We start from the raw sequence: 23216 nt of genomic DNA, 5'->3' as shown, positions 1-23216 counted from the left end.
AGGTAAAAATTTTGTTTTCTCTCTAGAAGCTCATGATATTTCCTTTCAACCTAACACATGTTATTATGATTTTCATTATTGTGTATCTAGCCTAGAACTTAGGTCGATTTTTGATCTACAAACTGACGTATCTTTGATCAATTTTTATTTCTATTATTTGTTTAACTATTGCCTCGCCATTTTTTATTATTATTATTATTATTATACTTTAAGTTTTAGGGTACATGTGTACAATGTGCAGGTTTGTTACGTATGTATACATGTGCCATGTTGGTGTGCTGCACCCATTAACTCGTCATTTAGCATTAGGTATATCTCCTAATGCTATCCCTCCCGCCTCCCCCTACCCCACAACAGGCCTCACTGTGTGATGTTCCCCTTCCTGTGTCCATGTGTTCTCATTGCTCAATTCCCACCTATGAGTGAGAACATGTGGTGTTTGGTTTTTTGTCCTTGTGATAGTTTGCTGAGAATGATGGTTTCCAGCTTCATCCATGTCCCTACAAAGGACATGAACTCATCATTTTTTATGGCTGCATAGTATTCCATGGTGTATATGTGCCACATTTTCTTAATCCAGAAAATGTGGCACATATACGCCATTTTTACTAGCACATTTTTTTTTCATTTGTGCTACTTCTGAAACTTTTATAGTTCATGTTTTAGCACTCCTGAATCTATACTCTAGTCCAGTCTCTTGATTTTTGTATTATGATTTCTCTATTTTTGCACTGTGTTTTTCTTTTCTTTTCTGCTTCAAAAAACTTTATTTCCACTTGTTCCACGAATTGGGAGAATGCTCCAGGGTAGTTCAAAAAGCTGCCTAGTGGCTGCAGGGAGGCTTAGGCAGAAGCCCTGTTGCTCTACGAGGGGCCCTTCAGAAGTCGCTGGGGGCAGTAGGCTCCTAGTCGTGCTTGAGAGTGAGCCTTTCGAAGACATATTCACCCGGCCTAGCCTCTGGGCTAGCCAGCCTATGGAGATTGGTCAGGTGGTCACTCATCTTCTTGAGGAGTTTCTCTTCCTCATCTAGGAAGTGACTCTCCAGGGAGCAAGAGAGATGGGATTATGTGTGAGTAGAACTGAGGGTATGAAGATCCGAAAGGGCCTGATTTAGTTTTTTCTCCAGGCTATGGTGGCTTCCGTCGCGTCCAGGGTTTTATCCGTACTCATCTTGAGCCGGCATCTGGATGTCATGGAAGAGAGCGCAGCTGCCATGTTGGCTTTGCATTTTCAGGAAACGCTCTGTGCCCTGGCGCTTCTCCTCAGCCAATTCGCCAAAGTGACCCATGCCTTCCAGAGACACATTATCACAGTGGGAATAGAAGCCCAGACAGAGGCAGATGTGGGAGGCCCGCAGGTGCAAATTGACCAGGCGGTTGATGGTAGCCTCACCCTCCGTGGAATAATTTTGATGAATCTGGGAGCTCATGGTTGGTTGGCAAGAAGGAGCTAACCACAAAAACGGTGTTGGCTGGTCCCAGAAGCAGAAGATGGCCAAGAAGATGGTCCCGGAGATTGCAAGTGGAGAGGAGATCCCAAGGTGGTCAGAGGCTGGAAGAAAGAGAGTCCCTGGATCAGTTCCGTCCAAACACTGTTGAAGCAAGACACAGATCTCTGGGCCCTCTGAATGGGCTGCCAATGTATTTCTTTCTTTTTTGAGACAGAGTCTCGCTCTGTCACCCAGGCTGGAGTGCAGTGACTTCCGCATCCCGGGTTCAAGCAATTCTTTCTCAGCCTCCCGAGTAGCTGGGATTACTGGCACATGCCACCAGGCCCAGCTAATTTTGTATTTTTAATAGAGACGGGGTTTCACCATGTTTGCCAGGCTGGTCTCAAACTCCTGACCTCAGGTAATCCACCCGCCTCAGCCTCCCGAAGTGCTGGGATTACAAAGGCTTGAGTCACTGCGCCCGGTCGATATTTCTTACCCTGGATCTTGTGGGTCACTAGTCTGTTTCACCAGTGACTATCCTCTCCTTAAGTTTATCTCTTAAGACTTTATGTGAAAAAAAAAAATCATAGGTTTCTCAATCACCAAATATCTTATATGTGGGTGTGTATGTGTGATGTACTTCAATATCTTTAAACTCTTCTGGTAGCCACATTCTTTAGCACTTCTGCTTCTCTGAATGTGTTTTATTATTGTCCTGCCAACTCTTTTTTGATTTGGCTGCTGAATACCTTTGAAGAGCTATTACTTTTGTTATTGTTTTCACTTGTTTGTCTGAAGTCTAGTTGTTGGAGGTTAAAACAAGCAAACAAAACAATCCCATAAATGGATTTATGTTGTATAATATAAATAGTCTGTCAGTCATATGATAAAGCACTTGGGGAAAACCTTCAAATTCTTCAGCCTCCTGAACTTACCAAGCCTCCAGAGCAGGAAAGGTCTGGCCACTTATTCTGCTTCCTCTTGACATTTTGGGGGACAATGACAGCAAGCCCACTTATGAGGAACCTGATATCACCCTTTTCTTGGTGAATCCCCTAATCTCTGCCAAGATTTTCCACAATTCCAATATGCCCTATCCCTTACTCCTTGGTATTGACACTGCTCTCTGTGTTCTCAATACTTGGCCAGTCTCTGGGGAAGAAAGTTCAGTGCCACTTCTCCCTTTCACTGTATGTTGAAACCCCAACAGAGTTCCTGGCCTCGTTTGAAAAATGTCTACCTAAAAGATCCAGAAGTTGGTCCCGTGTGTCTTCAAAACTAACAGTTTAAAGCTTTAGTATTTTTGCCTCGATGCACGTATAATCAGAATAATTTTTATTAACTGGATTCTACTGATAAAGTGATTTTCCACATGTGGTTTTAATGATCATATAGTTTCATATCCTTAGAAAAGAAATTTTAAAGCCACTAATAAAAGATGAATGGATATGGAAAAAAGGGTCTGTTAATGGGTGAATGGATAAAGAAAATATGGTATATATACACAATAGAATCTTGTTCAGCCTTTTAAAAAAGGGAAACCTTGGCCAGGCACAGTGGCTCACACCTGAAATCTCACCACTTTGGGAGGCTGAGGCAGACAGATCTCTTGAGCCCAGGACTTCAAGATCAACCTGGGTAAGGTGGTGAAACCCTGTCTCTACAAAACAGTACAAAAACTAGCCAGGCATGAAGGTATGGACCTGTAGTCCCAGCTACTGGGGATTGGGGGTTGGGGCTCAAGTGGGAAGTTTGCTTAAGCAAAGGAGGTCGAGGCTGCAGTGAGCTGAGATCATGTCATTGCACTCCAGACTGGGAAACAGAGAGACAGAAACCCTGTCAAAAAAAAAAAAAAAAAAAAAAAAAGGGAAATCTTTCTGCCATTTGCAAGCAACAACATTAATGAACCTGGAGAACATTATACAAAGTGAAATAAGACAGACGCAGAGTGACAAATGTTGCATTGAACTTCTTGTATGTAGAATCTAAAAATTCAAACTCATCAAAGCAGAGAGAATGGTGGGTCATGGTGGGGGCAATATTGGTCAGAAGGTACAAACTCACAGTTATAAGATGAGTAAGTTCTACTGTATCGTTTAATTGTAATTTGATAATAGAGCATATTTTAAGAGTTCTCACTGGCTGGGCATGGTGGCTCACACCTGTAATCCCAGCACTTTGGGAGGCTGAGACAGGCAGATCACTTGAGGTCAGGAGTTCAAGACCAGCCTGGCCAACATGGTGAAACCCCATCTCTACTAAAAATACAAAAAATTAGCTGGGCCTGGTGATGCACACCTTTAGTCCCAGCTACTCAGGGGCCGAGGCAGGAGAATCACTTGAACCTGGGAGGCAGAGTTTGCAGTGACCCAAGATGGCACCACTGAACTCCAGCCTGGGCAACAGAGTGAGATTCCGGTAAAAAAAAAAAAAAAAAAAGAAAAAAAAAATTCTCATCATAGGCATAAATACACAAAAAAATGTAACTATGGATATGTTCATTTATACAATGGTGGTAATCATTATGCGATGTAAACATATATCATCATGTTGTAGACCTTGAATATATATAATCTTTGTCAGTCAATTTTTTAATTAATAATAAGAAAAAAAATAAGATGGATGCAAAGTACCCATGGTCAGGGCTGTTACTGCAAGTTGCACTCTCCCTCATAACATGTTCTAATAAGTATTGTAATAAAAGGTTTCAGAAGAACTCCTTAGTAGTTGGTATAAAGTTAAATATATCTACCCAAAAGAAGACGATGTGGCAATGGTAAATAAGAGGTCTTATCAGCACATTATTTGAATTATGAGATAGATCTGATGTAAATAAAGAGTTACAAGTGCCCTCTTGTCTTACATAGATGAAAGCAACTTACATTACTTTAAATGCCAACCTGCTCCTGGAGACACATGCTTCCTGAAAACGAGATTACTTAATGAAGTACTTGGCTACTCCATTCATGACAAGTGCATTTGAAAATGTTGTAAAATAGCCGTAGATTACAGACCTAATCACACACATGGCTATTAATGCAATGAGACATGACAGAGCATGAAATGTGCAATATTCATTCACATTGGGAGCTAAGTACTATCAGTGCATCCATGTGTGAATTAATACAGTATAACACACTCGTAGCCATGGAATGTCACACAGTGATGATGATTGGGCTTGTAAAATGCCTTAATCAAATATTATTTGAAAAGAACAAGTATATGCTGTCACATTGATGACAAGGTTTAAAAGCGTTGAGCTAAATACATTATGCTTCACTATAGTCAATAGTCCATTAATCCCATCAATTGTGTAATTATTTTGAATTGCTTTATTTGAACTATATTTCACTTCTGAAGTCTTATATGAATAGTAGGACATTGGAAAAGTAAATTAAAGTCAGCAGCATATCTTTATAACTTCATATCCAGAAATGTAAGCACAGTAAAAATATGAATGCGATTATATTCACTTTTATGTATTTAGGGACACAGACGTACTCTACTGGTAATTTTGCCTGTCTGTCCCTCTTATATTTGTCCCTTCTTTTTCTTTAATAGCTACATCCCCACAATCTGTGTATAAGTGTTTCAGTCATTTCCATATGTAAAATTTACCTTCTTAGATCCTGCATGCCTCTCCTTCTGTTCACAGGAAATATTCTCACAGTTTCCATTAACTGTTACCACTTCTATACGTTTACTCCATTATCAACTGACAAAAATCAGCTGCTTTCCTACCAGCCCTATTCCCATCTCAAACCCCAGTCTTAAGCTATAATTAGTCAATAATTCTCAATTAATTATTACAAAGACCATTTTCAATTCCATGAGTCTTGCTTGATCTTTCTTGTGTTTGACAATTTCTATCACTCCCTTCCTGATTTTCATTACATTACATTTAATAGGTTCCCTTCAATATCTTTGGTGATTTCCTCTCAGCATTCTTCTCTTCCTCTTCATATTCTGAAACTATTCTTATTTCCTAAGATTGTATTCTTGTCCTTTTTATTATTTTTAGATCTTACTCTGCACTCACCTGAGAAATTTTTTCACACTCTGAGTTTCCAGTGCTCATAATTCAAGTGTCACCACTAGCTTACACTTTTCTGAGCTGTAATCCCATATATATCTACTGCCTACAATATTCCTCCACTTATAGAATCCTCAAAGTCAACATGGCCCAAATAATCTTCCCATTTATCATCCTGCTTGTTTTCCAATAATCCCTATTTTGTGAATGGTTTCATCATTAGCTCATTTATCTAAACATGATATGTAAAAGTTGTTCTGGCTTCCCATTTTCTCTACCTTCTGAATTATACATGTGTCTCTATTGATTACTTACTAAACAATGGGAATATTATTAGTGGATTTATGCTTGTACTCATCAATACATGATTTTTTATTAGCTCAGGATGTCATAAATTGGTCCTTCATATTCTCAGAAGTATCTTTGCAGTAGTTTTTCTTTCAGTATTTTAATGTATTTTTAAGATTTTGTGAGACTCAGTATATTAAATTAATGTATTGCTCTATTTAAGGACTTTCATATTGCTTTCTTCTATAGTATAGATATATGCTTTGTGTTTAAAACATAAACGAGACAGAGGTGGAGCAAAATGGCAGAATATAAGGATTCACCAATTGTTCCCACAACAAAGGCACTAATTTAACAACTATCTATATAGGAAAAAAAAAAAAAACACCTTTCTAAGAACTAAAATCAGATGAACACTCACTGATGGTACTTCGTTTTAACTACATATCACCAAAAGATGCACTGAAGAGGTAGAAAAGACAGTCTTGAATGGCGGGCGATCAAAAGAGTCTCAATACTGTAATCCAGATAATTATCCTGAGTCTTCCCCAAGACCTTTAAGGTTCTACCTACAAGTCTGCAAGGATCACAGCGTTACTGGGCTTGGTGTGCCCTATAAAGTAGATACAGTTTAGGTCACAACACCCAAGTCCTTTCAAATATCTGGAAAGCCTTCCTAAGAAGGAAGGCTACAAATAAGCCCAGACAGTGAAGGCTACAATAAGTAGATAACTCTTCAATGCCCAGAAACTGAAGAACATGTGTTACTATCAATGCTATACATGAAAACATGACCTCACCAAATGAGATAAATAAGGCTCCAGGGACCAATCCTGGAGAAATAGACATATATGACCATTCAGACAGAGAATTCAAAATAGCAGTCTTCAGGAAATTCAAAGAAATTCAAGATAACACAGAGGAATTCAGAATTCTCTCAGATAAATTTAACAAAGAGATAGAAATAATTAATAAGAATCAATAAATTCTGCAACTGAACAATGCAACTGGCATACTGAAGAATGTACCAGAGTCCTTTGATAGCAGAATTGATCAAGCAAAAATAAGAATTAGTAAGCTTGAAGACAGGCTATTTGAAAATACAGTCAGAGTAGACAAAATTTTTAAAAAATGACAAATAATGAAGCACACCTATGGGATCTAGAAGATTACCTCAAAAGGGCAAATCTAAGAGTTATTGGCCTTAAAGAAGATATAGATAAAGAGATAGGAGAAAAAAGTTTATTCAAAGGGATGTAACAGAGAACTTCCCAAACCTAGAAAAAGATATCAATAAAATAAGAAGACTATAGAACACCAAAAAGATTTAATTCTAAGAAGATTATCTCAAGGTATTTAATAATCCAACTCCTAATGGTCAAAGATAAAGAAAAGATCCTAAAAGCAGCAAGAGAAAAGAAAGAAATAACATACAATGGAGCTCTAATATGCCTGACAGCTGACTTTTCAGTGGAAACCTTACAGGCCTGGAGAGAGTTGCATGACATATTTCAAGTGTTGAAAGAAAGAAAAAAAATAACCTAGAATAGTATATCCAGCAAAAATATCCTTCAAATGTGAAGAAGAAATAAAAACTTTCCCAGACAAACAAAAGCTGAGGGATTTCATCAACACCAGACTTGTCATACAAGAAATGCTGAAGTAAACACTTCAATCAGAAAGAAAAGGATATTGATGAGAGATAAGTAGTCACTTCAAAGTGCAAAACTCACTGGTAACAGTAAGTAGAGAAACACAGAATGTTCTAAAACTGTGACTGTGGTGTGTAAACTACTTTTATCCTAAGTAGAAAGACTAAGTGATTATTATTCGAAATAATAACTACAACAACTTTTCAAGACATAGAACAATAAGGTAAGTACAATAAGATATAAATAAGTTAAAAAGAAGGGGTACAAAGTTAAGGCATATAATTTTATTAGTTTCATTTTTTTATTTTTTTATTGTTGTTTACACAGTGTTAAGTTGCTATCAGGTTAAAATAATGGGTTGTAAGATAGTATTTGCAAACCTCATGATAAGTTCAAACCAAAAAACACACCACAGATACACAAAAAATTGGAAAAGCAGGAAACTAAATCATATTACCAGAGAAAATTACCTGAACTAAAAGAAGACAAACAAAAGAAAGAAAGAAAGAAGAAAGAAAAAGAAGGAGAAAGAAAGAAAGAACCACAAAACTAGCAGAAAACAAATAACAAAATAGAAAGAGTACATCCTTACTCGTTAATAATAACACTGATTATCAATGGATTAAACTCTCCAATCAAAAGACAGAGTAGCTAAATGGATTAATTTAAAAAGAGACCCATTGATATGCTGCCTATAAGAAAGACACCTCACCTACAAAGATACAAACATAGACTGAAAATAAAGAGATGGAAAGAGATATTCCATGCCAACAGAAACCAAAAAAAATAGGCCTGTCTACACTTATATCAGACAAATAGATTACAAGAAAAAACTATAAGAAGAAAGCAAAAAGGTCACTATAGGTTTGGTTTTTTCCAAATATAAGATCATATCATCTGCAAACAAGGGAAATGTGACTTTTTAAATTCCAGTTTGGATGCCCTTTATTTATGTATCTTGTCTGATTACTCTAGCTAGGACTTCCAGTAATATGTTAAATAACAGTGGTACAAACGGGCATCCTTTTTGTGTTTCAGACCTCAGAAGAAAGGCTTTCAGTTTGTCCCCATTTAGTCTGATACTAGTTGAGTGTCTGCCATATATAGCTTTTATTATGTGAAGTATGTCCTTCTATCTATCCCAGTGAAAAAGGGGTTAATTCAACAACAAGATACAGCAATGTTGGAGCACCCAGACATATAAAGGAAACATTATTAGAGCTAAAGAGAGAGAGAGGCCCCAATACAATAATAGTTGGAGGCTGTTTCTTCCAGACAGAAAATCAACAAAGAAATGTTTGTCTTAATCTACACTATAGACCAAACGGATCTAGTAGATATTAATAGAACATGTCATCCAATGGCTGCAGAAATTCAAAGGATTATTAGTGGCTACTCTGAGCAACTATATGCCAATAAATTGGAAAACCTAGAAGAAATGGGCAAGTTCCTAGACACATACAATCTACTAATATTAAAGCAGGAAGAAATCCAAAACCTGAACAGACCAATAACAAGTAATGAGATTGAAGCCATAATAAAATGTCTCACAGAAAAATATATTTCTGGACCTGATGGCTTCACTGCTGAATTCTACCAAACATTTAAAAAAGAATAACAATTCTATTTAAACTATTCCAAAAAAAAAAAAAAAAAAGAGAGAGAGACGGAGAGAATACGTCCAAATTCCTTCGTGTAGCTAGTATTACCCTGAAACCAAAGCCAGAGAAAGACATCAGAAAAAGAAAACTACAGGCCAGTATCTCTGATGACTACTGATACAAAAATCCTCAACAAACTGAATTCAACAGTATGTTAAAAAGATCATTCATCATGGCCAAATGGATTTATCCCTGTGATGCAAGGATGATTCACCAAATGCAAATCATTCAAAGTGATACATCATATCAATAGAATGAAGGATAAAAACCATATGATTATTTCAATTGATGCTGAACAAGCATTTGAGAAAATTCAACATCACTTTATGATAAAAATCATCAAAAAACTTGGGATAGAAGGACGTACTTCAACATAATAAAAGCTATATATGACAGACCCTCAGCTAGTATCAGACTGAATGGGGACAAACTGAAAACCTTTCCTCTGAGTTCTGAAACACAACAAGGATGCTCACTCGTACCACTGTTATTCATCATATTACTGGAAGTCCTAGCTAGAGTAATCAGACAAGATAAATAAATAAAGGACATCCAAATTGTAATGGAAGAAGTCAAATTTCCTTTGTTTGCAGATGATATGATCTTATATTTGGAAAAACCTAAAGTCTTCACACCTCAAATTATGAAAACTATTACAAGAAATCATTGGGGAAAATCTCCAAGACATTGGTCTGGACAAAAATGTATTGAGTAATATCCCACAAGCACAGGTAACCAAAGCAAAAATGGACAAATAGGATCACATCAAGTTAAAAGCTTCTATGCAGCAAAGGAAACAATTAACAAAGTGAAGAGACAACCAGCAGAATGGGAGAAAATATTTTCAGACTACCCATCTGACAAGGGCTTAATAACCAGAATATATAAGGAACTCAACTTGATAGGAAAAAATCTAATAATCCAATCCAAAAAATGGGCAAAAGATTTGAATAGACATTTCTATAAAGAAGACATACAAATGGCAAACAGGTATATGAAAATGTGCTCAATATCATTGATTATCAGAGAAGTACAAATCAAAAATTCAATGAGATATCATCTCATCCCATTTAAAATGGCTTTATCCAAAAGACAGGCAGTAACAAATGCTGACAAGGATATGCAGAACAGGGAACTCTCACATGCTGTTGGTGGGAATGCAAATTAGTACAATCGCTATGAAGAACAGTTTGGAGGTTCCTCAAAAAACTAGAAATAGAGCTATCATATAATTCAGCAATCCTACTGCTGGGTACATACCCCCCAAAAAAGGAAATCAGAAAATTGAAGAGATTTCTGCACTCCCATGTTTGTTGCAGCACTATTCATATTAGTCAAGATTTGGAAGCAGCCTAAGTGTCTATCAACAGATGAATGGATAAACAAAATGTGGCATGGAGTACTATTCAACCTTATAAAAGAATGAGATCCAGTCATTTGCAATAACATGGATGGAACCAGAGGTCATTATGTTAAGTGAAATAAGTCAGGCACAGCAAGACAAACATCACATGTTCTCACTTATTTGTGAGATCTAAAAATCAAAACAATTGAAATCATGGACATAGAGTGTCAAAGGATGATTACAAGAGGCTGGGAATGATAGTGGGAGGCTGTGGGGGGAGGAGGGAATAGCCAATGGGTGCTAAAAATTAGAAAGAATGAATAATATCTAGTATTTGATTACATAACAGGGTGACTATAGTCAATAATAAATTAATTATACATTTTTAAATAACTAAAATAGTTTAATTGGATTATTTTGAACATAGAGGATAAATGCTTGAGGTGTTGAATACCCCATTCTCCATGATGTAATTATTTCACATTGCATGACTGTATCAAACATCTCATATACCCTACACACACACACACACATACACATATATATATACACATATATACACACACACACATATATATATATATATATATACACACATACTATGTACCCATGAAAATTCTAAAAAATAAAATTCTCTGGTTAAATAAATAACATAAAACACAATCAGAAGGTTTGGGTTACGTCAGCTTTGCTGAGTTTATTGTCATTATGGCAAGTTGTATTGAGGAAGAAAATCACCAAAAATATAAAATGGAAAGAAATGTCAATTATAAAAGATTAATTTTCAAACTAAAAGTAATGCAATTATAAGATGGAACTATAATTTATAATTAGTGTTCCTAAAAATTAATGAATCTTCCCAAAAATTAGCATGAGTCAAATGTAAACACAAAGATAGGCTCTCATTTATTGTTTTTTCATAACAATAGAACTTAAAATAATACTATTTTTCTAATGTTATATAACAAATTACTAAAACTTAGCAGTTTAAAAGAATACCCAGTTATTATCACACTTTTTTGTTGGTCAGAAGTGCAAGTGGGCTTACCTGGGTTCTCTTTTCTAAGTGCTATAAGACTGAAATCAAAGTGTCCACTAGGGTGGGCCGTTATCTGGAGGCCTGAGTTCGAAGCTTATATACTTCTAAGCTTATACGTGTCATTGGCAGAAGTCATTTTCTTGTGGTATAGAACTGAGGACTCATTCTGTGGTTAGCTGTCAGCCAGGCTACACCATACGTCTGAAAGGCACCTCCCTTTCATCTCACATGGCCTCTTCAATCTTCAAAGTAGCAGTGGCTCATTGAGTCCTTCTCATGCTTTGATTCTCTCTGACTTCTTCTTCTGGTACCAGACTGAGAAACTCTTCTATTAAGGGGATTCAAGTTTCACTTCCATTTAGTGCCACTAACTGTAAATTTTTATTAACAGGTGCCTCACATTGGCTGAGGCTATTAACAAATGTCTGCTTTTGATAGCGTGGGCCCCTGAGAACATCTCCTGGGCTGCAAAGAGCGACTCAATCTTCTGGACCTGTAAAATTACATCTTAGCTTCTGGACATTTACATCCAATGTGAAAGGCAGGGTGGTCTTTATACCTCCTTGGGAATTTGCCAGGCTGTATGCCAGATGTAAATAGGCAGAGCATCAGAAAATTGTCTCATAGTTCTGGGACAGCTAAACAGGGCTGGATAAGAGGGAGAACTGTGAGAGGCAGCTATGTTGGCCCTCACCCTCACATGAGATCGTTCAGAGTGTGTGGGCAAAATGGGGAAGTCTACAGGGTAGTGAAGGCAGCTACTGAAAATGGAACAATTAGGGAGTAAAACTACTGAGCAAGGAAATGTTTTTTTTTTTTAATTTAAGAAGTGTAATATTATCTGCGTTTTCTGCAATGTGGGAAGAGTTTGAATCTCTGAACCAGTTTGTGGCACTCTTCTAATCAAAAAGTAAGCAGAGTAAGATCTTTGTTATTACCACTGTGGGAATAAAAATAAGAGGCTCTGCATGAGGGACATAGACAATGAATCTGTAGAATCAATCACATATGGAGAAAAGCCAAGTCTGGATAAAAAGAAATGGGCAGTACATGTTATAGTGGATATAGAGTGAGTGAGTCTCTCTGAAAATGCAAGTAACAAACAGTCTGACTCTATTTTGAGCAAGCAGTTAAGTGGAACTAAGAATTTTCAGTTAAATATAGAAACCAGAATTACTGATATATTTCTTTCCACTTTCCTACTATGGAATATTATTAAGCTGAAAAAAAGACATTCAAAATATCTTGACAATATAAAATAAAAGATTAAGATTTAATAAATATATTCTTCAAGTTCATCTAGCTAGAAGTATTTAAAAATTATTAAGCTGAATAAAGAGATCTAGAATCTTAACAATATAAAATAAAAAATTAAGATTTAGTAGGTAGAGATATTCTTCAAGTTTATCTAGCTAAAATTTTCCAAAAATTCATAGGAGAAAGAAATTGAAGATAGAGCACAAGAATTTTGGTTTTAATCTGTAGTTTTTGTGAGATTTTTGTGTTTAATGAAGTTAACCATAAAATGACAATAGCATGAGTTGGTCATTCTCAGTTTGACTAAAGCACCCATGTATGTCCCAACATAAAACAAAGCTAATTGAGAAAGTCAAAGCCATCCTGGAATGATCCTTATGCATTTATGTCTGATCCATGATCTGGTGTTGAAGGAAGCACTTAAGATCGCTGCAATGTGTGTCCCCTCCTGGTCAGCTAATTTCAGGGGAGACTATTGGGGTAAGTAATAATTTGCTTCATATTTTTGTTTATTTCATTCACCAACAAAGGATATAAACCTCCTATGTCCACACCAGGGTTCAGTAAGAAGAAAGAACCCATACCAGTTATTTGAACAATGAAATTTTAATATGAACAATTATTAACTAGGTACAAAATTCATAATGAGACAACTGAAATATAAGAAGAGAAAAGAAAAGTAGCTACCGTAGGAACAGTTATCAATCTTAGAGATGTGGGAACAAAGAGAAGGGATTCAAATTACTCTTGGTAATTTAAATCAATTTCCTCATTGTTAAAATGAGGCTGTTTGACTAAATTATGCCTAATATTCTATGGCTATTATTCTCTACAATCTGTGCTCTAAAATCCTGTGACTTCATAAATCATGCTCAATTAACCCCTGTGTGATTTTTTAAAAAGGTGAGAGTAGTGTTTATATTTCACTTCTTCTGAAGGGCTGGCATATTAGTAGAATGTCACCTGAACCCCCAAATTATAATGACCCAACCAATATTTAAGGTCATTTTTTGCTCACTTAACAGCCATGAAAATATGTCCCTGGTCATTGAGGGATTCACCTCTACTTACTGACTGAGGGACACAAGTCTTCCCAGCAATGGCTCCCCTATTCCCCCAGTCATTATGCTCATCTGCACCAAGCTGAGAGGGGAAAGCACATGTAGAATGTATACACTGGAGGTTTTGATGGTTATATGCGAAAGAGCTATTTATAATTTCTACTCACATTCTACTGGATAAAACTCAATCACTGTCAAGCCTAACAGAAACAAAGGAAGAAAAATTTAGCAGAGCTATGCTCCCAATAGAAAAGAAACATGTTTGGTAATCAGTTAACCGTCTCTGCTACTGCTAGTTTTATGTAAACATTTTAGAGTGTAAAATTTCTGAGATAAACAGCTTAATTAGCCCTATTGTGTGTGCATGTTTTTCCAAAAGCATATCCAAATTATGATCTTATTTATTGAATTGATTGTTATCCATTTTACTTTAACAATTTTATTTAGATGTCTATATTTTATTTTAAAATGTAGTACTATACATTAATTTTTCTTTTATTTGTGTTCCAAAGTAAAGTGATTTTTGTGCAAGTTACCACATTATATAGAAATACTCTGCTTGTGCATTTATTTGTCTCTCCCACTGAAATTTAAGCCATCATGGGCAGGGACTGTATCTTTTTTATCTTTTGCTTCCTTATCATCAAAAGCACACAATAAAACCACCTAACCTATTAAAAAATGAGCATCTAGAATGAAGTAAATGTTTTAATTTTCTCAGTTCTACATTTTATTAAGCAGGTTCAAAATTGTTTACGATGTAAAGGTATATATATATTTTTAATGAACAGCACGATGTTAGGAAGTCTCAGAAACAGCCATGGAAGACAGAAAGAGGTGTGAGTGCACTTGTAAGCAATTTGTTCTTTTCCAGACAAAGTCACACCCAGGACCAGAATTAATATAATATTTCCTCTAGGTCTTATACACTACCCTTTATGTGAGGAAGTTTTGACTCTCAGGAGTCACAAATGGCTTCACTAAAACTTTTAAACTTCATCAACAAAGGTGAAGAATCAACATAGGCAGCATGTCTGTTCCACCCCAAATCAAGAATAATCCAGCCCACAGTTTCTAAGATCTTGCCTTTTCCTGGATTAAGTTAGGGCCAAAAAGGGATCTGGAGTTCCACTCTCAGTGAAGGTGGATTTATCAGCTTCCAGAAATAAGCAGCCAGGAGGCTGTGACCTTTAAAGTGTTAAAAGGAGGTATACACTCTGGATCTCTCCTGACTGTAAAAGAGGGCACCAGGGGTGATATTTTGCATATCTTTTTCCAGCTTAGTATTGTTCTCTACTAGGGAAGTGAAATAAATCTATCTGTGCATTCCGGTTTTTATACTTAACAGAAATTCTTAGCTCCACTTGCTCACTGCAGTTATTACAGGTTGAGGTGGCAAGGGTAGAGTGAGTTTTGTCCAAGAGCTTGGCAACTTTGGGCAGGAAACTATTTTTGTCTCAATTTCTTCATTTGTAAGATGAGAGGTAAGGAAGAAATGATTTCTAAGTTACCTTTCAGTTCTAACTTCTAGTAATTTTATTAGGTTGGCTTTTGCTCTGGAGAGAGAAGACCTAGATTTGACTCTGCGTGATCATGGGTGAGTAATTTAATCTCTCCAAAGTTTAATGTACTCATTAACAAAATGCAGATAATAATACCATTCCTTATAGGTTAGCACACATCTTCACCTGCAAAAATAGCTGAATAAAATGTAGTTATCATTAAAATATGTTACTGGCTATCAATCTCTTAAACTTCCCACAGAGTAATACCTTTTCAAATACCTCATTTATTCAAATCTGAAAATCAATAGAATTGTTATGAGAGTTTATAAAGTACACGCATTGTTATTAATTGTATATTGTTAACCGTTTAAGAGGTCTGACTTAGGAATTATAAATTTAGTCTCATCAATTTCTACTCATCCTGTGTATATGTTACATATAATGGAGGGGGTTGCAATTATTCAATTTAATAGTTTTACTCAAAATAATTAAATAATTTTTTCTTCAATTAAACCAGAGAGAAGAAGTGATGGGAGGTAGAAATGAATTATAGTCATTCATTCACACAGATAAATGCGAAGGTAATAAAACATGTAGTCTTGGACATAGCAAGAGACACTGAAAATAGATGGAATATTCAAATGGGCCTTATAGAATAAGTAGCACTTTCATAGCTATAAATTTTGAAAATACCATAATGGGTTGGGTTGGAGGAAGGTAGGAATGGGAAGAGAATGCCATGACCACAAAAAAGAGTAGAATTAAAGTGCAGGACACACTGATGGAAACCTGAAAGTAATTTTGACTCTGGAAATGTAAGTGTTAAACTTCAGTGAAAGAAATGAAATAAACATTAAATGCAATAAATGCTAAATGAAATCAAGCATGCTCATAAAAAATAAGTGGAATTTTAGGGAAAGTTTTGTAGGGAAAGTAAAAATGAGATTGATAAACCAGTGCACATATGAATGGGCAGGAAAGAAAACATTTATATCAATATTATTTCTTACTTAAAATTAAATATATGTTTAGGAAAGCTTTATCCCCCAAACACTAAACTCCTAACTTTTTGTTTTTCTATTGTTACATTTCAATAAATATTAAACAAACAGACAATTAAAAAGAAATATTCTGTGCGAATTGAGCTGTTTTTGATACCCAAATGTATCTGATTTCGTTGAAGTTACCAGGCACTCTGAAGTTAGATTTCACAGGAAGTTTAGATTCTCCTTTCTTTCTTGAACTCAGTGAAATTCTCCAGCAGTGTAAATCCCTTTGAAGTCAGGTTGATATGCCAATGTTGAATCAAATTTTGTGAACTTCAAAGCTTGCTCTCTTCTAGAGGATATCCTGGTGAGGCTAGATATTGCAAAAAGAAATAAGAATACTACCTGAACATTTTAACTAACCTGGTTTGTAAAATAATACGTAAGCCTTCTTATTTCGTGACTATTCATCTTTTTGATATATTTACAATATTTAGTGCTTTATTATTACTATAATATTTCAAAATTTTGGTTCATACATATTTTATGCAATAGAAGTCTGATGAACTTACCTTACATGGAAATTTTATTTTATTTTCTTATAAAAAGGAGTTTTGAAAAGAATATAGAATTGTGAACCGCAGAAGCTTCATGAAGGTGTCAGCTATGAGTCGTGGGGTAAATGTATTCAAAAAAGGAATTAACAAATGAACATCCCAAGTTTTTACAAGAAGGAAATAACATGATGTATGTCTAAGTGCTTAGCATTCATTTAGAGTTAATTTAAAGCATCTGATTGAATTTTCTTCCTTCTAATCTCCATGAAACACTGAAAATTATCAGAATGATGACTTTTTAAATTAAGATATTTTTATTAATTATTCCAGAGTAAGGAACATATGGGGAATAACATGTATAACTCCTCACTTCCTCTCATATCCCACATACAAACCACAAGGAAATTGTGGGTTGCATGGGAATTAGATGCCATTATATTAGAATGTTATTGTAGAGTCTTCTCCAAACAGTTCGAAAAGTATTACAAAAAATACATAAATTCTTACAATGCCATATATAGGCATGAATTTAATTAAATTACCACATCCATTCTTTATCAAATTGGTACTGAGAGTCAACTATGTACTAGGCACTATTTCCATCAAGAATAAATGAAACACTCCTGTGCTCATGAAGTTCATGTTCAGAGTTTAGAGAGAGGCAACTAAAAAAAAGAATGAATAAGTAAATTATCTAATAGTGGGAAGTAATACAGAAAAAAAGAAAATGCAGAGCAGGGTTAGGTGAATCAGCAGTGGAAGGCATCCCTTGCATGTGGGTTTAATTTCAGATAAATTGTGAGGGAAGGCCTCGGTGAACCTGTAACACATGAACCAAGACTTGAAGGTGCGAGAGTGAGTGCTGTGCATGAGCAGGGAAAACGTTTGAAGCCAAGGCAGTGGCAGTGTGGAAGCCCGAGAACAGGAGTGTCCATCAAGCGGTTAAGGAGCACAGTTTCCTGCAAGCAAAGTAAGCAAGGAGAGAATAGAAGGACATGGGGGAAGGAGGGTGATTGTGGAAGGCAAATAAGCCTATTTTTTAAAACTTTTAATTACATTCTAAATGGATTAGCAAGAGCCATGGGTGGAATTTGTGAAGTAAACCAAATTGTTTTGGTTCGTATTTTAAAAGGCACACTCTGGCTACTGTGTTGAGAATAAACAAGACAAGGATGGAAGTGGGGAGAGGAGCGAGAAGGCTGTTGCAGTGATGAGAGGGAGAGAAGGCCGTGGCTCCCAAGAGAGTGCCAGCAGATTGGGTGGTGGGCAAGGGGTCAGGCTCAGATTTCATTCTGAAAGTAGAACCAGTAAGATTTCCTTGTGGGTTTTATGTCTGTTATGAGAGAAAGTGAGGTGTCACAGATGACCCATGATTTTTTTTTTCCTGTGAGTGACAGAAAGAATGATCTGCTATAAACATGGGAAAAGCCATAGGAGGAACAGTTTCTTTCTTTCTTTGAAGAGAGTGGGTGGAATGAGAAACTCAGTTTTGATAAAACAATCTACCCAAGTCAAATACCCTTTTCCTTATTGAATAAAAGCATAACATAAAAGACAGATGTATTTGTACTAATTTAGGTAGGAAGTCACCACAGTTTTCATAATTCATTTTGGCCTATGTTGCAGCATTGCATTTCTGGTATCAACAGACTATTAATAAACCAACAATGAAAAGCTTAGGGAGACCAACATCTTTAGACATACTTAGAACAAAGTATAGATAGCTCATATTGAATGAAATTCTGCCACATGAATTTAAGAGAAAAGGATCATTTTTTCAATATTAATCTTGATATTTAGCTTTTCATTAAATGGATAGGTTTTAAGGGAGGCATTAAATGTATTGGAAAAGGTGAATTGCTTGCCACAAAAATAAAATTTTAAGGAGGTTATTTTAATATAATAAAAAGTGTGTTTTGGAAGGTATTGTATCAAATGAGTGAAACAGAATATCAAAAAATAATTTGTAACTTTTAAAGTCAATTAATACTTAAACCAGAGTCTTTCAGATTATCAAAGAAATTTTTGGCCATAGTGGGTAAAGTACTGGTTAAAAACTTTTATTTTTTTGGAGCTAGAAAGACTTTGGTTAAAACTCAAATATTTAATATACTTAGCTACTCTTAGTTTCTTTCTTCTCTTCTCAACGAATGGGATAATAATAATCACCTTATAGGATTTGGTATATGATGACTATGAAAATAATTTCAATAATATTGCTTATAATTATGTGTAAGATATACACATATATATTCATATATATATACACACACACATATATATTAAAAACTTATCACAGTACTTAAGATCCAGAATGTGAACACAGCCAACATTCAGTTTTCTTATGAAATTAAATCCAAATTTTCTTTTGGAGGATGAATCATTTTACTTCATACGATCTGTTGAGATTATAGTTGACTACAGTTAGGAATTATATCAGTTAAGACTGGCTAAAATGCTATAAAAAACATGAAAATATCATTAGCTCCCATTCAGTAAAAGTGCATCTATTAATTACATATAAATCAAGGGTAAGTATTGCAAGATGGTGGGAATTTTGCCTCCATAGTGATTTGGAGATCCACACTTTTTTCTCATTTTCTGACTGTATCAACCTCTAGGGCTTGTTGAATATCTATATTTAGCAAACTGAAGGATTAATAGAACATGGAGGAATTATGTCTACTTCCAAACAGATGAGCTTTCTGAGTATAGTTCAATACTTGTCATATTGTCACACCTGACAGGTGACAACGTGCTAGCAGCTTTTGCTCGCTCTCAGCTCCTCCGTGTCCACTCTGGCTGTGCTTGAGGAGCGCTTCAGCCCACCCCTGCACCGTGGGATCCCCTGTCTGGGCTGGCCGAGGCCGGAGCCGGCTCCGTCTGCTTGCAGGGAGGTGTGGAGGGAGAGACCAGGGCGGGAACCTGGGCTCCGCACGTGGAACTGGCCGGCCAGTGCAAGTTCAGGGTGGGCACAGGCTTGGCGGGCCCTGCACTTGGAGCAGCCAGCCAGTGCCGCCAGCCCCAGGCAGTGAGTGGCTTAGCACCTGGGCCAGCAGCTGCGGAGGGGGCACTGGGTCCCCCAGCACTGCTGGCCCACCCATGCAGCACTCGAATTCTCGGCCGGGCCTCACCCACCTCCCCGTGGGGCAGGGCTCGGGACCTGCAGCCCGCCATGCCAGAGCCCTCCCACCCCGTGGTGGGCTCCCGCACAGCCCGAGCCTCCTGGATGAGCACCACCCCCTGCTCCACAGCACCAGGTCCCATCCACTGCCTGAGGAGTGCAGGTGTGTGTGGCGTGGGGACTGGTGGGCAGCTCTACCCTGCCACCCTGGTGTGGGATCCACTAGGGGAAGCCAGCTGGGCTTCTGAGTTGGGTGGGGACTTGAAAAACTTTTATGTCTAGCTGGAGGATTGTATATGCACCAGTCAGCACTGTGTCTAGATCAAGGATTGTATATGCACCAATCAGCCCTCTGTATCTAGCTAATCTGGTGGGGACTTGGAGAACCTTTAAGTCTAGCTAGAGGATTGTAAATACACCAATCAACACTCTGTCTAGCTCAGGGATTATAAACGCACCAATCAGCACCCTGTCAAAACAGACCAATCAGCTCTCTGTAAAATGGACCAATCAGCTCTCTGTAAAATGGACCAATCAGCTCTCTGTAAAATGGACCAATCAGCTCTCTGTAAAATGAGCCAATCAGCAGAATGTGGGCAGGGTCAGATAAGGGAATAAAAGCAGGCTGCCTGAGCCAGCAGCAGCAACCTGCTCCGGTCCCCTTCCACGCTGTGGAAAGTTTGTTCTTTCACTCTTTGCAATAAATCTTGTTGCTGCTCACTCTTTGGGTCTGCACTGCCTTTATGAGCTGTAACATTCACTGTGAAGGTTTGCAGCTTCACTCCTGAAGCCAGCGAGACCACAAACCCATCAGAAGGGTTGAACAACTCCAGATGTGCCGCCTTAGAGAACTGTAATACTCACTGTGAATGTCTGCGCTTCACTCCTGAAGTGAGAGAGACCACGAACCCACCAGAAGGAAGAAATTCTTGACACATCTGAACATCTGAAGGAACAAACTCCAGACACATAGTCTTTAAGAACTGTAACAGTCACCATGAAGATCTGTGGCTTCATTCTTGAAGTCAGTAAGACCAAGAACCCACCAATTCTGTACACGTGATACCAAAGAGAATCTGAAAAATAGAGGTCAAATAATTAGTTGTGCTAGCTAAAGACATTGAGCATCTACTAGGTCAGATATCAGCACTTGACCCAGTGTTGATTAAGTGAATACTAATTTATTTTTAATTTTATGTTTATTGGAGTTACTTTCTTAGTGGTTAATCTTGGGATTACAGCTTGCATCTCAAATTAGCCACATCTATCTGAGATTTCTACCAACTTAAATGTAGTGATACATATACAATTTGTTTCACTATACGGTCATTTTTATTCACTGTGTATTATTCTGTATTCATGCTGCTGATAAAGACATACAAGACTGGGGAATTTACAAAAGAAAGGTTTAATGGCTTCACAGTTCCATGTGGCTGAGGAGGCCTCACGATCATGGCAGAAGGTGAAAGACATGTCTCACATGGTGGCAGACAAGAAAAGAGAGTGAGAGCCAAGAGAAAGGGGTTTCCTCTTATAAAACTATCAGATCTTGTGAGACATATGGACTACCATGAGAGCAGTATGGGAGAAAAGGCTCCCATTAATTCAATTATCTTCCACTGGGTTCCTCCCACAACATGAGGGAATTATGGGAAGTTACAATCCAAGATGAGATTTGGGTGGGGACACAGCCAAACTATATCACACTATTTTACTTTTCATGGTTTCAGTTAGCTGTGGTCAACCACAGACTGAAAGCATTAAATGAAAAATACCATAAACAAAAAATTTATAAATTTTAAAATGTGTCATTCTGAGTAGTGCGATGAAACCTCATGCCATTCTACTGCATCCTGCCCAAGACATGAATCATCTGTTGGTTCAGCATATCCATGCTGTATATGCTACCTGCCCTTTTGTCACTTAGTAGCCATCTCATTTATCAGATTTGCTTTCATGATATTACAGTGCTTGTGCAAAAGTAACCCTTATTTTACTTAATAATGGCCCAAAACACAATAGTATTGGTGATGACAATCTGAATATGCCAAAATGAAGCTATAAAATACTTTCTTTACATTAAAAGATAAAGGATCAAAACTTAATAAGAAAAGAAAAAAATCATATACTTTGGCTGCTAAGATCTAGGGTAAGAGCAAAACTTTCATCCTTCAAATTGTGAAGAAGGAAAAGGAAATTTATACTAGTTTTGCTGTCATACCTCAAACTTTATTATTATGCATAGGAAAAACATTGTGTATATAGGTATCGTTACTATGTGCTGGTTTCAGGCATTCATTGGGGAATCTTGGAATATATCCCATGCAGAAAAGGGGGTACTATTTTAGTTTTCTTCACTACCCCTCTTTGTGCTATTATTGTCAAATGTATTATATCTGTATATCTTACAAACACCACAATGCAGTGTTATAATCATTGCCATATATAAAGTTAGGTCACTGAAGAAAGGACAAAAATACGTTTATAGTGTTTTTGATGAAACTTATTTATCACTCTTGATAGTCTTCCAGTGGAGTAGAGTTAATAACTCAATGTCACTTTCTTACTCCACTGTAATCATCTTTCCCTCACTACTTTGGGCTGTTTTTGTCAAATATGTTATATGTTTATATGCTATAGTACCAGTATTTCAATTTTTTAGATATTATTTGTAGTATTTTAAATCAATTAAGAAAAGAAAAGAAATATGTAAGTGTCTTTTATAATTACTGGGTTGTTATCTTTACTGGCACTTTTTTATGTCAATTAGAATTACTGTCTGATATTACTTTATTTTAGCATGGATAAATTTCTTTAGTATTTCTTATAAGGTACATCTGCTAGCAACAAATCCTTTCAGTCTTGGTTTTCAATGTTTTATTATGCCTTCATTTTAAATAGCTGTGCTGCATATAGGACTCTTGGTTGACAGCTCTTTTCTTTAAGCACCTCGAATAAGTCACCTCACTGCTTTCTGGACTCTACTGTTTCTTAGGAGAAATCAGCTGTTTATCTTATTTGTGTTTGCTGGTATATGGTAAGTTATTTTTCTCTTGCCGCTTTAAAAATTTTTTCTTTGTCATTAGCTTTCAACATTTTGACTATATGTATATATATATTTTAAAAGTTTACTAGGAATTTGTTAAGTTTCATGTACATGTAGATTAATGGTTTTCATTATATCTGGGAAGTTTTCAGGCATTATATCTTCGTGTATTGTATGCCCTTTTCTTTTTTTTCCTTTACATTCCACTGGGCATATGTTTGTGCACTTAA

General features: G+C 36.5%; 2 pseudogenes; one reads left to right on the top strand and one right to left on the bottom strand.

The window, feature by feature from the left end:
* LOC100981237 (THAP domain-containing protein 3-like) overlaps window positions 1-23216 on the top strand; it is a 103978-nt pseudogene that overhangs the window by 67582 nt on the left and 13180 nt on the right.
* Window positions 617-2420, bottom strand: LOC100982239 (ferritin light chain-like; annotated as a pseudogene).

Source organism: Pan paniscus, chromosome 1 (assembly GCF_029289425.2).
Source record: "Pan paniscus chromosome 1, NHGRI_mPanPan1-v2.0_pri, whole genome shotgun sequence".
Lineage (NCBI taxonomy): Eukaryota > Metazoa > Chordata > Mammalia > Primates > Hominidae > Pan > Pan paniscus.
The sequence above is the reverse complement of the archived record's forward strand: the minus strand, read 5'-3'. Positions and strand labels throughout refer to the sequence as shown.